The following is a 16107-nucleotide window of genomic DNA, read 5'->3' on the forward strand; positions in this document are numbered from 1 at the left end:
GATACATGACAATGTTCACCATTAAAATATTTATGGGACAAAGGGTAAACCTGAATGTATAAAAAAGCTTTTAGTTTTCTTATAAGAGTGCAGGGGAGACTGAAAATTAAATATTCACTAAAACAACATAATGGATGATTTTACTAACGTGGGTGAAGGCAAAAGATTTGGATCTATGTGACTTTAAAGATGAGTGATTGGGGGCGCCTGGGTGGCGCAGTCGGTTAAGCGTCCGACTTCAGCCAGGTCACGATCTCGCGGTCCGTGAGTTCGAGCCCCGCGTCAGGCTCTGGGCTGATGGCTCAGAGCCTGGAGCCTGTTTCCGATTCTGTGTCTCCCTCTCTCTCTGCCCCTCCCCCGCTCATGCTCTGTCTCTCTCTGTCCCAAAAATAAATAAACGTTGAAAAAAAAAAAAAAAAAAATAAAGATGAGTGATTGGAATACTGAAGACAGAAAGAATTGAATGAAAGCAGAACACTTTGGTTGGTAATACTGTTTTTTGTTTGTTTGCTTGTTTGTTTTTGTTTTTTTGTTTCATTCTGTTTCTCTGTAGGGTTATAGGCCATCAATGTTGAAACCAGGAAACATGCACAATGGAATTGAACAATTAAGAAAATGGGTGGTGGGTGGTAGGGGCCCCTGGTTTCCACTGGTGGAGTGGAAGGTTATAGACAGCACAGGGGGACAGAATGATCATGCATTAGAGTCAGAGACACTAGTATGAACTCATGTTTAACTTAATACAGGTGGATTATAGAGATGTGTATATATGTGGGATATAAACACATGTATTTCCCTGTTGTGTAAATTAAAATAACCCAAGAGTTTAACATTATTCCAGTAGCAGAGAACATCAAACACCCAGGTTTGGTTTTTGGCTTTTGGGGTTTTTGTTTTTGTTCTTTTAGTTTTAGTTTTGTTTTGTTTTGTTTTTGTTTGTGTGTTTGTTGTTTTGTTTTTGTTTTGTTTGTTTATTGTCATTGTTTTGTTGTTTTGTTTTTGTTTAAAACAGTTTTGTTTGTGTGTTTTTTGTTTTGAAGTTGTTTTGCTTTTTGGTAAAACTCTTCTCTAAGAGTTTTAAGTGGAACCAGCCTCCTCAGAGAAATGGCTAGTTCCAGGGGCTGAGTCAACATTACACAAAATGTCACTGGAGTATCCCCGTAGTGCCAGAAAGCAAGCAAGTGCTCAAAAATGAAACAAAATAAAACAATGACATAGGTGTGTCAAAGGACACAGGAGAAACTAAAAGGCTCCCAAAAACCTAAACTTGTTTGTACTCAAACAATTTGAAAAGGAAAATAGCATTGTTAATAAATAAGCATCCATGAGTCCAGATAGAAATAAATTATTGGAAAAATAAATAAATGTGGGACAAGAGGCAAATATCCCATGCAGAAGAATTCTAAATAATTTATATAAATGATCCCTCACCCGGAGCTAAAGATAACTCTCCGTTCCTTATGTGTGAGCTTCTCATGATAATTTTCCCTCTAAAGCACGCTGTAATGAAAGGGTGGAAATTAGTTTTTCAGAGGAGAACCACAGCAAATACTACGTCAGCCAGGGGGTTCAGATGAAAATCAGTAGTGATAAATTATACTGATAATGTGTCTCATCAATGGCAACTAACATCAGTGGTCTTACGTCACAAAACCCATAACTTTGTTCTCATCATGGGAAAAACAGAAAAATCCAAATTGGTGGGCTTTCTACGAATACACGACCGTACTTTACACAGGTCATCCCAAACAAAGAACAGTCTGAGAAACCTTCCCCATTATGTGGTGCCGAAGAAGACATGGGGGTGAAATGTAACTTGATGCCGTAGGTGGGGCCCCGGAGGAGAAAAAAGGACATTATGTAAAAAAAAAAAAAAAAAAAAAAAAAAAAAAATGAAAGAAGTCTGAATCAAGTATGGACTTCAGTTACTAAGAACTTTTTACAATGGTTTCCTAATTGTAAAAAATGTGCCCTACTAATGCAAGATGTTAATTATAGGCGAGACCCGGTGTGAGATATATCAGAACCCTCTGTACTATCTTTGCTACTCTTCTGTATATTTTTAAACTGCTAAACTAAAATATATGTTTCTTTTCTCTGTGTTGTAAGACACACTAGTGCTATTGGAACACTCAGCATCTTGGCATTGTCATTCATGCCTATTTTCTTATGTAAAAGCAGGAGAGAGGCACCTGGCTGGCTCAGCTGGTTAAGCAACTCTTGATTTCAGAGCAGGTCACGATGTCACCGTTCATGGGATGAGCCCCTCATGGGGTTCTGTACTGATAGCATGGAGCCTTCTTGGAATTCTCTGCCCCTGCTCATTCTCTCTCTCTCTCTCTCTCTCTTTCACTCTCTCTCTCTCTCAACAAATATATAAATACACTTTAAAAAGTCAAGATAGGGCATATGTTCAAAAACAATATACTCAAAATGTACTAACTCTACATGTCTGAAATCCCTCTAAAACGTTTCAGAAATTATAAGGGGAAAAGTTGTGTGCTAAAAATGATGTCTTTCGAAGACAAAAAACTTTCTGTAACTATAGAGCAGAATGGAGTGGATTTAATGAGGTTAGGATGACTTTCAATTTTTTTTTTTCTTCTTCTGTGAAAACTCTGTGTGGTAATGGAGGAAACTCTAATAAATCCCTTTTAACTAAAAGAAGTCAGGTTAGACTGTGGGGCCAGCAGCAACCCTAGCAGGCCCCCACGATGAGACCACTCCCTGAAAGAAGTTCCTGTGGGCAGAAAACAAGCAGGAAAGATTCCTCCTAGATCTGGTGACCAAAAAAGTAGAAAGTCAGCTGGTAGCAAGACGCAAAATGCCCGTGCCTTAAAGACACTTCTCGAACTTGCAAGTTCAGAAAGCACGTAGGCAAGGAGATGCTTTTTTTTCTAAGCCAACATTGAAATCCCCTGTGGAGGGACTTCCTTCTGAATTACAGAACGTGGAGAATCCTTGTAGCCTGTGATATCTTGCAGCTCAGAAGAAAAGAACCCCCTGGAAAATCAGAGGGACCTCTCTTCCACTTTACATGTCTTGAGCTAGATGGCAAGGGAAATAAATTAATGCCTGACTCATTAGCATAACACTATCTGTAGGATATCACCTTAATAAAACCAGAGCTTTCAGCCTGAAGGAGAAAAAGTGATTTGCCAACAGAAAAGATTACAGTGAAGAAAGGACAGGATTGTCTTTGTTTATATTTTTTCTTTAGGCTGGATTGTTTTTATCAGCTGACTGTTTTCTCTCTGATATCTTTTTTTTTTTTTAATGTTTATTTACTCATTTTGAGAGACGGTATGAGAGCATAGGAGCAGGGGAGGCACAGAGAGAAGGGGAGAGAGAATCCCAAGCAGGCTCTGCACCATCAGCGGAGAGCCCCATGCTGGGCTTGATCTCATGAACTGTGAGATCATGACCAGAGCTGGAATCAAGAGTCAGTTGCTCAACTGACTGAGTCGCCCAGGCACCCCTCTCTGATGTCTAATAATTCTCCAGTTATTTCATGTACATCCTTCTCTACACTGTCTCTCAGTGTCTTGCACTCTCCTACTTTTTGTGGGACATTGAAACCAAGGCATCACACTGCAGTCTGCCTTGAAATGTGGTTACTTTTCTATGACAGAATTCAATTAAACAGCAACAACAACAAAACTCAATGAGAGTGAAGAGATTTTTTTCTTGGACTCACCATATCCAAAGCACCATATGCTCTGTAACTCTGTACTCCATAGATCTCCAACAATTTTTTTTCTAAATGTGTATTTATTTATTTTTCACAGAGAGAGAGAGAGAGAGAGAGAGAGATCATATGAGCAGGGGACGGGCAGACGGGGAGACAGAATCCCAAGCAGGCTCTGCACCATGAGTGCAGTCAGGGCTCTATCCCACGACAGGGAGATCATGACTGGAGCAGAAATCTACAGTCTGATGTTTAACTGACTAAGCCACCCAGGCACCTCCCAACAATGTTTTCCTTTTTTTTTTCTTTTTTTTTTTTTAAGTTTTTTTTTCCGGTTAGAGTGATTAGAAGTGGCTGTTACTACAATAGGACTTTCAAAGTGCCAAGAATGTCAACAGTGAGATTCACTGCGGATTGATTTAGAAGTGGTTTATACTATATGTTCAAAGGAAACTACTTTTGGTAAACCCCAAATCGCACATGTTGCTACCTCAAATGTTACTCTTTGTGATTAACATATGAAACACTGCACAGGGTCTCATCTATCCATATCACTGACTTTGGATGGATGGCTGGTAAATACCACAATGGACAGTAATTCAGGACAAAATAATGTAAAGATAGAAAATACCCATTGGTTGATTACATATCCATTTTACAAAGACTGACATTTTTTATTTTTTTAAAGTTTATTTATTTTGATATATTTAGAGAGAAAGGATGAAAGAACGAAAGAGAAAGAAAGAAAGAAAGAAAGAAAGAAAGAAAAGAAAGAAAGAGGAGGGCAGAAAGAGAGGGAGAGAGAGAATCCCAAGCAGGCTTTGCACTGTCATTGCAGAGCCCTATGTGGGGCTCTATCCCACAAACCTTCAGATTGTGACCTGAGCCAAAACCAAGAGTCAGACCTTAACTGACTGAGCCACCTAAGAATGACATTTCTAAGACAAAACAACAACAACAACAACAACAACAACAACAACAGAGGGAAGAAACACAAGCTTGGTTTCATTATCATATTTATTAAAGAAGCCCAACAAAATCTGGAATCCTGTTCCTTGCCAGGGATGGCCTCCTGCCAGTCAGCCCCATGCTCCATCCTGAGTGCAAGCCTGTGCCCCTCCAGTCTCTGGACTTGTGATTCCTCCATTGGAACTGTTCTTACTTCAGTTTGCCTCAGTGGCCCAGTCTTCACCACCTTCTCAGCACACTTATCCTTGACCTTCTTAAAGTTCCAATGCCCAATTTGGCACAGCCATTCATATCCCTTCCGTGATTATTTTTCCATGGGTAGCAGCTGTCACCAGCTGGCACACTCAGTGAGAGTGAGTGTTTCTATGTTCTCTGTTCATTTTTCTATCTCCAGAGTCTGCAACAATACTCAACATGTAGCTGGTCCCCACCCCCCCCGTCTCTATCTCTCTTCTCTCTCTCATCTCTGTGTTGCTTCTCTTTCTTTTTTTCTTTCTCTCTCTCTTGCAATAGACAGATAAACAGATACACACACACACATACATGTTTGTCAAACACATAAATGAAAAGTTGGGTGATACGAAGGGAAGTTAAGAGCCTTCCAAGGTCACACAACTAGTAAGTGACTTTCCATTTGGAACACTTCTGAGAGATGAAGGATCACGTTATTGCAGATAACCAACCTAATTTGCATTAAGAGTTCAGAAGTTAGTAAAGCAATAGCCTCTGCTCCAATATTTAGTGTACCTAAAGTCAATAAGAGAGAAAAAGAAGTTTCAGGAAATGAACGCTGAGTGGCATCTGTGATTGATGTCATTCCCATGTCTAATCTCAGGACCGAGAGATCCAAAATGTAGCTTACTCATAGCATTTTCATGCCCTGGTCTTGTAATTTTTCATAAATAGCAATTGAATAACTGAGTTTTTCTTATTTTCTAGACACTGGTTTTTGCAGAAGCAAGGAGGGTGGTTGAGAGCCAGTGAATATAAGAAAATCAGATTTGATTTATTAGGAAGGAGATTAATTTTAAACTTAAAAATTCTTAAAGATTTATGATGCGCCTCACATTTAATTCAAGTTTTGGTGAATCTGAGCCCATTAATTTGTGTGAACACTGTAGAACCAGTGACAAATGACCTTGCATAATTATATCTACATGGCTGAAGTAGTTTCCTTATGTTACCCTAAATACCAATTTTTAATTGGATAAAGAAGACTTTTCATACTTAGTATAAATGTTTTAGTCTTTTTAATTTATTTATTTATTTCAAATTAGGGATTAGTGTTACACTGGGTATTATATGGATTTAGAATAGATGGCATTTAATTTTTAAAGGGATTTCACTGCAAGCAACATCTAATTAAAACAAAGAAGAGTTTACTGCTCAGAGGGTTGGAAACTCCTATTTCCTGTAATCCATAATCAGATTTCAAGTGGTTTATGAAAATAGCCTTTGTGCCTCTTAATGCAGGTATAAGTTTAGGATCAATTGGACTTTAGGTTTATTCTCCATGTTACTACAAGAGGTTCCCCATTTTTGTAGCTTTAGTTCAATAGATGCTTGACTGCTATTGAAGCATGCTGTTTGTGATATACTTTCAAAAGCTGGTTACTTCATGCTCCCAGGTTTTAGAGATGAGCTAAACAGCAACACATTCCTACATCACAGATACATCTCTTACCAAATGGCCATCCTGTCAAATTAGCGGGCTCTCATAAACATCTAAAAAGTGGCCATTTCTTCTAAATATTTTTCCAAAGTGCATTTTATAACCGAAAAGAATTAGCTTAAGAACCAGAGGTAAATAAAATGGTCAAAGATGAATTAGGGAAGGCCGAACATAGTATTCTTTTATGGGGTTTAATTTCGACAGCAAAACGGCCTCTGAAACACTGAAGAAAATGTTTTCTTTTTTGTTACTCAGTTCCAGATAATGGGGAGTGATTTTAAGAGGAATCATGATAAAGGTGATCACCATGGCAATAATTCTTGGTATTGTGAGAGCCTTCCAAAATGATTACATGAGAATTTGCCTTATCAGCCTTCTCAAAAGACTGGCCAATGTTAAGAAAGGTTGTGTTTAGGCAATAGGCTTATTATAATGGATTCTTCTCTTTATTCTGTTTTACAGCTTTCATTTGTTGTATAATATGCTAAACGTTCTGTTGTTATACTAAGAATGTTGAAATTTAAAAAAAAAATAACTTTTTTAAACGAAATAATGATCAGAGAGTCCAGGTATCATTCAGAACACTTGTGTTCTTTCTTGATTCTCATCCCACTGTGGTTCTAAGAGACTCTCTGCGTCTCTGCTCTGTCCATAGGATATGGGGGGGAAGTTTCAGTGTGTTTGTCTTCTTAACAGCTCTTTGATTTAGAAGAGTTATCTGGCACTGCTGTAAGAGATCTTCAAACACTAGCAATTCATGTAAAATACTAAGAAGTATACATTAAAAATAAATAGAACCTCAGACTATTAGGCCTTCTGTTATACTTAGTGAATTTGAATTAGAAAGAGTATTTAGGATGCAATCTTTCTTTAAACAAGCAAAAAATATAAAATAAAACAATATATATGGATGAGGGAAGGATTCATAGATTAATACCTTACAAAAATCCATAAATTCGATTCCAGATTCACCAAAGACTTAAAAACTTAAACAACAGTAAGAAAACAAAGCAAACAAACAAACAAAACCCTTTGTGGTTGTAAAGGAAAAGTGAGTTTGTAGCCCACTTCTCAGGGACACTATTACAGCAACCTTGACCCTCAATGAAACCCTTGCAAATGTTTAAAGATGGGATTTATTGGTGAAGAGATTAGTGAGGGTCTTTCAAGGGATTTCTAGGTACTGAATACTTTGCCAGGATTGCTAGACTATTTTGTACACTGTTGTGATAGAAAAAGTTTTCCTAAGTATGAAACCAAAGACAAAAAACAGAAAGAACTAGGTCAGTTGCTTTTACTTCCCAAACACTTTAAACTTCTAAATGTTAAATCACACAGAAATGCATACACAGTTAAAACAAGAACAAAAAGGAAAAACAGCTAGAAAATATTCCTACATGTTTTGTAATGAATACCATAGTAGAAAGAAGTAAGACATTTTAACATATTTCCCAATAAATACACTAGGATAAAATGAATAATGTGCATTATATTTAAAAATTTCAGTTTTACTATTAATCAAAAATATGTAAATGTTGACAATAATGCCTTTACTGTTTAACTTAGAAATTACTTATTTTCCAATGTGTTACACATATATTCTAAATTACTAGGAAGGTTTAAAACTGACTTCTAAAAATAATGCTGTCACTTTATTTTGTTTGTCTTTATTTTCTACATTCACTACAATAGATATTTATTTCCCTTGCAATCAAAAAACTTATTTGGACAAATAATTCAATTTGTAGCTTGCAAGCATTTTAAAGTACTTATTGAATGCTGTCTTTTGTTTGTTTGTTTGTTCCCCCAGTGTTTTATCATGTTATGGAATGCCCATAGAGTGAAATTAATAAATATAAGCATTTAAGAAGGTTTTAAATGCCTCTGTAGGAAAAGAGGAAAGGCACTTTGATCTATGACAAATTGCTTTGTCACTTATTCAAATTGATATCAGTCCTCAAACATTTTGCTAATAAAAGGTGATTCTCAGGGCTATGCTATCTGAATTGAATGAGATGGAAATATCATATAGGCCAACAAGTATACAGCTTTTCAATCCTGTACCCTCTGAATTAGTCATGCAATTTCTACACCTGTCATCTAAATTTGCTTAGAAATTTCAAAAGAATGGCTAGTGTTGGTTTTGTTATTCTCTACTTGAATTAGGACATTATGAATTGAATTGTAAAGTAGTTGAAACCACGTATCGTATGTGAAATAGCTGACACTAGTTTATGCACCTGTGAAGGAGATAAAATAAATATAAAACATTAAGTTAGAAAATAAATGTTAACTAGGTTGCAGTGTTTTGTACCGAATTATCATTGATTATACTCTGTTCTTATGGTCTAAGTATTTGAGATGTATGCAAGCCCCAGAATGTATTTTTACATGAATTTTTATAGAATTACTAATTCAAGATGGGCATTTTACCTTTCTCAGCATTGGGGATATTTCTCTAAAATTTAAGGGATGGAGTACAGTAGAGGTTGCAGGGAGAATGTATTGCTTTTCTATTGCTGCACAGCAAATCATGAATGTAGCTGCTTAAAACCATACAATACCTATTTATTGTCCCACAGTTTCCAAGGGTCAGGTTTCGGGAACAGGTGAACTGGGTCCTCCACTCAGTTTGTCATTAGGCTAAAATCAAGTTGTTGGCTAGAATTGCAGTTTCATGGGAGACACACTCTCCCAAGCTTATTTAGGTTGTTGGCATAACTCAGTTTCTTGCAGTTGTGAAGTTGAGATTCCTGTTTTCTTCCTGGCTTTTAGCTGGGGCTCACGCTCATCACCTAGAAGCTGTCCTGAAATCCTAGCCCCATGGATCTCTTACAGTATGGTAAGTAACTTCCTCCTAAAAGTCAACAAGAGAATATCGCTGTGTTCTACTACAACAATCCTATATAATATGATCTAAGGAAAGGAGTGCCTATCCCTTTGTGTTTACCTTTCCTTCCCTCACTCAAGGGGATGGGATTATACACCACTAGTGGGTGGTGATCTTGTAGTCATTTTAGAACAGCTGCCAGGAAGACAGAGTGGACTAAGAGATTACGCAGTTCCCAAGGTTGGGACAACGAAAACCTAAGCAAGCATGGAAATAGAAGCACTCTGTTTCACCTAGAGTATTTTGAATTCCAACCAAAATTATATCCAGATAAAATTGTATTAAGGTTGCAATGTTGGTAAATTCAGCTGCTCATTGATATTGAGGTGAAATATTTTCCATCTGTCACTTGTGGCTCAGCATGAGGTTTCTAGATATTGGACTATTTGTAGCTATAATTTGTTTCATTTCATTAGCTCTGTTTATCTTTCTGTTCTGGGTACATCCCACATGGCAGGTTTTAATAAACTGCCCCTTGCTGATGGATTGTTTATGAGAATGGAACAAACCTGTGTTTTCAGCAAGACACGATGCCAGTGAGTGCAGGGTGGTGTCCAATGAGAGCAGTCTTGGTTCTCTGCTTCTCTTCTCTGGTAGGATTCTGATACCTAAAGATGGGTGGAGGGGACAGTGTACAAAGACAAGAAGTGCAATCCTCTCCTTTGTTTTTTTATATGTAAGAAGGTGAATGAATGATTCAGTGTGGAACCATATAGAGACGATGTCTCACAATTTAAGGAGGATGGTGGGCAAACAATCTGAACTGGAAAAGGAGATGTTAATGCATTGAAACTAGAAAGCACAGTCCCCAAAGAAAAAGAGATAAGGGAACAAGTCAATTAAATAAAAAAAAATAAATAAATACATAAATAAATAGATAAATAAATAAATAAATTAGGTTCTAGAATGCCCAGGTTTAGGACATGGAACTTCAGTGCCTTGTGCATGAGTAAGATTGTCTGAAAATGGCACCTGATGTGCCTGTACAATGGACGGAATAAAACTCAGAGACATCTCCTATCAGTGGGAGGGGTAATTCCTTTCTCAGTCTTGAATGGAATCCTTAGCTAGATGATGTTTGCAAAATAATTATTGCAATAATAGCAGAATATATGTTCTTTTTAGGCATACATGCAATATTCACATAAAACATTTTTTGTTATATTTAAAAAGATTGAAATCATACAGACTATGTTTCTGAATGAAACAAAAATAAATTGTAAATTAATAACATAAATATTAGTTATGAAATCTACAAATATTTGGAAACCAAGTCACATATTTCTAAATAACTTGTGGCTCAAAGTATATTAGAGACTATTTCAGCCTCAATAAAAATAAAGCAAAATTTGTGAGATGCAATTCAAGTAGTCCTTAGAAGTATTTTTACTTAAATGATTATATTACAAAACTAATCCAATCATAAAAAATTCTGTTGCAGCAAAAACAGAGGACAGAATATGATTAAATTGTGAGGAAGGATGACTGAATTAACAATGAAGATGAAAGCAGAAAATAATAAAGTAGAATAAAACAAGAAAAGGGAAAAAAATAAAAAGGAAAAAAGAAAATTAAAAAAATAGGAAACCAAGGGCTGATTTCTAAAAATTGTTAAAATAACTAAACCCCATGCTAGATAAATCTTGAAGACGCTAGCGAAGCACAAGTAAGAGCACAAATTACCAACATGAGGAATGAAAGAAGTGGCATCACTACAGACCCAGTAGATTGAAAATGATATAAAAGATATTTGAAACAGATTTTGCCAATAATTTTACTATTTAGATGAATGAAATGAATTCCCAGGAAGATACAAATTTTCACACTTGACTTAAGAAGAAACAGAAATCTGGAACACAAACACCTGAATACCAGTGTTGCAGAGCACTGATGGGCACACTGTCACAACCAATCCAACACATAACTATGATCCACAACCAATCCAACACATAACTATGGAACCATTACATAAACTCCAAATAAATATCAGATGTCATATATTCTCTCACAGAAGACTAAACATAACATTATTTTTTTATCCTGACTCCAAATTCTTGTTATTGTCATACTTTTTCTTCTTAGCATGGACCACACTGAATTATTTCAACATTTTTTAATTTATATTTTCCTCTCTCAGCACATTAAAATTCCATTGGTAACAGGAAAAATAACTATTTTATCCACCAATTCTTTTAGTGCCTGGAACATGTGAGGCATTCAAAAAAGTTGAAAAAGTGATTAATTAGAGGCAGTGTACTGCTAATACAGGATAATTTGAGAAACAAGGTCATTAATCTCCTCTTGGATTCATAATCAAATAATCTAATTGAAATACAATTTAAAGATGTACATAAATTGCTAATTTAATAATCACTATTTTGGTATTAAAGCATGAGCAAACCCTACTACTGGAAAGGCACTTAAATAATGTAGAATGTGAATTAAGAAACCCTGGGTGATATCAGCATCCAGTCAGTAAAATGTGATTTATAGGGGCGTCTGAGTGGCTCAGTCGGTTATTGTCCAACTTCAGCTCAGGTCATGATCTCCAGGTTTGTGAGTTCTAGCCCCGCATCAGGCTCTGTGCTGAGAGCTCAGAGCCTGGAGCCTGCTTCAGATTCTGTGTCTCCCTCTCTCTCTGCTCCTCCCCCACTCACACTCTGTCTCTCTCTCAAAAATAAATAAACATTACAATTTTTTTAATGTAATTTATAGGAGCTACCAATTTGGGGTGCAAGATACCTTCTAAGGCTGTCAAAGAATTAATAAGGCATCATCTCCTTGCATCACTCTTACTTTAAAATGTTAAAAAATAAAGTATTTATGATCATAATCTCCAATATTATAAATGATCAACTTAAGAGAAGGGAATCATCGGTCCTATCTGAGATGTGGAATGATCTGGCATCTGATGTATCTCCCTTACCATGCCGTTAGTGGTCTCACACTGGTCTTTCTGTATTTCTATTTCTAACTCCATTGACTGGTTACCTTTGAGAGATTCTGCTCCACTACATTGTAACAATTCTCCTTGGCATCCTTTTCAGAGTAGGTTCTCTACATAGAGACTTGAATAGACACTAACTTTATATACATCAAGATATACATCAAGATTGCTTAATTCTGTCTATCCCCTCTTTTTTTTCAGCATGGATCTTTAATTTCTTTTATGTACCTGTGCATGTGAAATTATTCAAGCATGTCTTTTCAATTTTTTTTAATTTACTTATTTATTTTGAGAGAGAGAGAGAGAGAGTCCAAGTGGGAGAGGAACAGAGAGAGGGAGAGAGAGAGAATCCCGAGAGGTTCTGTGCTGACAGCACAGAGCCCAGTGCGGGGCTTGAACTCAGGAACAGTGAGATCATGACCTGAGACAAAATCATGAGTTGGACACTGACCAGACTGAGCCACCCAGGCACCCCCTCCCCCCCACAGCTTTCCATATGCTAAGTAGTAGTTGAAAATACTACATATAAAGCCACGAAGCAAAACTGAGGTGTCAGAGAAAAAAAAATCACAACTTCATATTATTTGCATATATACACAATCTCAAACTCACACACTTTTTACTTCTGATACATCAACCATAGAGGTTCTCTGTTATTTTCTAAATCCAGAATTTGGTTACATGGGATTTGTCTCTATCTGCTTCACTTTATGATAATTCACACACTACAGGACACTTCTCCACTCTGAACACACACACACACACACACACACACACACACACACACACCTCTGATAACTATAAAATGGATAGTTGGGGTAGAGCACTTTCCTGCAAAACTGTAGACATTGTGTTAATAGAATTTAATTTTGCTACATCAAGGGGGTATGATTTCTCCTCAGGGCAAACATGAAAAAAACTCACACCAAAGTGGAAGCACAGTGAAAGAGAAAACTTGAGTGCAAATGAGCTCTGCATCTCAGTTTTCTATGGTCATTGAAACATGAATTGAATATAGTGGTTGTCACCCTAAGCTTTAGGGGGAAAAAAGTATATTGTGCTTTTGGGATAGAAAGATCTGGACGTAGGAAAACATTGCCATCTATGGGAGTTTTGGATTTAATCCAGGAAATCTGAGAGATACCTGCTTCTAGAAAAGGGGTTGGGCAGTGGCCATGATTTATATATCAAATATATAATCTACAGACAGAACAGAGATGCAATGTTCTTTCTTCATCTCAATGCTCAATTGGTCTAGACCCATACCTCAGAGACTCAGAAGGGTCTAAGCAAGGTTTACACAACCGTGAGCTATAATGAATCACAAGCTCTTTATAAATATCTATCATTCGTATTACCACTATGAGGTTGTATGTATATTATTTGCACTCATTAATCAAGGATAAGAAGAAAAGGGAACAGATATAGTAGGCCAACACCGGGAGAAAGACCAATTAATTAAGTTCAGGTAAGTGGTTCTTGGGAGGTCTGGGGAACTCAGGGTTGAAATAAGTTTATTCTTTGTTTTGAAAAGCTCTCAAGGAAAGAAAGCACATCAAAAACCCATGTTCTTGGATGGGGAGGAAGATAATCCACTAATCAGTTTTCTTGAAATAGGAGAACATAGTTTCCCATAATTTTTTGAACTACTATACAATTGGAGAGGAAATAGTATTTTATTAAAAGTTGATATTGGCTAAATAATCGCAGTGCCTGATGGGTTGGAAATTTTCTTCGTGTGGGAGATCTTGGTTTATGAACATGTTTTTGAAAAACCTCAAGTTGAGAAAGGGGGCTTGGAAACTAAAAGAAGGAGATAATAAAATGGACTCTAAATTTAAAGTGAGGAAGGATGATAAGAACTTCCATCTTAAGGCATCTCCTCGTAGGTGCATCCATGGACCCTGATGCATAGTTGATGGCCAGGAGAGTCTTGTAAATAAGATTTGAGGTTTAATCTTGGGAGAGTTCCAGCTACAGATTTCTCAGTAAATAATGGGAATAGAGATTTCTGGCTATTTTACCTGAAGCTTAAGACTTGCCTCTGTGCCAAATATGCTTTCATTTGCTTAATATAACTTTAAGAAGGACAACTTACAAGTTCTGTAATTAATGAAAATACAAATGCCGGTTTGTAGAACCTCATTGCAAATTAATGCTGTCTGAATTTCAATGACCTCATGTGTCTATTGTAGATGGTTATATATTCACTGCAAAGCTGTATTGAAGAATAAATGGACTGATGCTTGTAAAGTCCCTAAACATAGCAGATGATCAGAAATGGATGCAGCAAATATAATTGGTTTTCATTAAATTACAGCAATTTACAATGGATGGAATCATTAGCATTATTTTTTGAATCTTGCGCATAAAAGCTAATCCATATTTGTCTGTGGGAAGAAAAGATCAGAAACGGATGTGGCAAATATAAATCTTTTTCATTAAATTACAGTAATTCACCATGGATGGAGCCATTAGCATCATTTTTTTTTTAATTTTTAACATAAGAGCTAATCCATATTTATCTGTTGGAAAAAAAAGGATTATTGCTGATGAATTGTGTGGAGAGGGCATTTAAGACCCACTGGATACGAGACTATAAGAACATCACAGAAAATGGGAAGGAAAAAGTATGAACAACCGTAGGAGGAGGCTTTGGTGCTGAATATTAATTTCAATAATATCATAATTTAAAGGAGGGCAAATGGGCCAGTTGTGGGAGATCTGTTTTCTCATAGAGTGGAAAATTTTAGATGACCTTGAAGGAGTCCTTAAAATAATTGCTTCCGCATTCTAATGTTTCTTTCTCCAGTACTTACAGGCAGTTTGATAACTTAATTGCCTTGGATTGATAGCATAAGAAATATATATTAAAATAGATAAATGAATGCTATATATTACATTAAAATTTTCAATCAGTCTCGATCTTAATAACCTGAAAAATGACTAGAGCTTGACTTTGGTTGCTTTTGTCATTTTTAACCATTCACATATACAATAAATACTTACTGGCTGCCTACGGCATGCAAATCATTGTGCTGTGTCCTACGGAACTAATGAGGAGCAAACTAGACCCTTTACGGAATGTACCTTCTAGGGGAACGGATAGCAACTAATTAGAATGTGATATATTCTGCAGTTTCGAATCATGATGAATGCAGTGAAGGAAAGTTACAAGAAGGTGAGGAACTGAATAATACAAAACACGTCAGAGGGTCTTCCTCAGCTAAAATGACCCGTGTTGCTTGTGAGAAATGAAGATCTTTAGGTTCACCCAGAGACCTGGGATATCATAACTGCTACAAGTCTGACAGAGAATATACATTTTTCATAACTTTCTCAACCGTTTGACTTCTGATTCGCAATGACGTTCAAGAACTAGCCCACCGCGTGGTAAGTAACATTTGCACCAAGTGCTAGAAGCAACTGATTGCTTTTCTAGGTTACAAACATTAAAGAAAGATTTCTGTTTGTTTTCTTTCTTATAATCTACGGGAACATTTTATTTATTTATTTATTTATTTATTTATTTATTTATTATTTTAAAAATTTATTTGTTTAATTTATTTTAGGAATGTGATATTTAAACATGTGACTATATCTGGAAACCAGTGTCCACCAACCTTTCCCTATGGAAACACTAAAATAGAACAATTTCTAGTCTATCTTCATTAAATTCATATGTAATAGGAAAAGCCATTATCATACTTTAGGTATCCCTCATATTACAAACTATTCATTTGATAAGAAAGTGGCTTAAATTTTTCATATTTGAAGTAAAGGAATTTGGGGAGAATTTAGGATTTCTGTTGGATACTTGGAATTCGACAAATACATATCATTTTCTCATTCTCCAAAATTATATGACTCAAACATTAGAACACATAAAACCACTCAACACCAATGACATATGATACTCAAAGCTATAATTGCACTCAAGT

This window comes from Prionailurus viverrinus, chromosome A2, assembly GCF_022837055.1.
Source record: "Prionailurus viverrinus isolate Anna chromosome A2, UM_Priviv_1.0, whole genome shotgun sequence".
Lineage (NCBI taxonomy): Eukaryota > Metazoa > Chordata > Mammalia > Carnivora > Felidae > Prionailurus > Prionailurus viverrinus.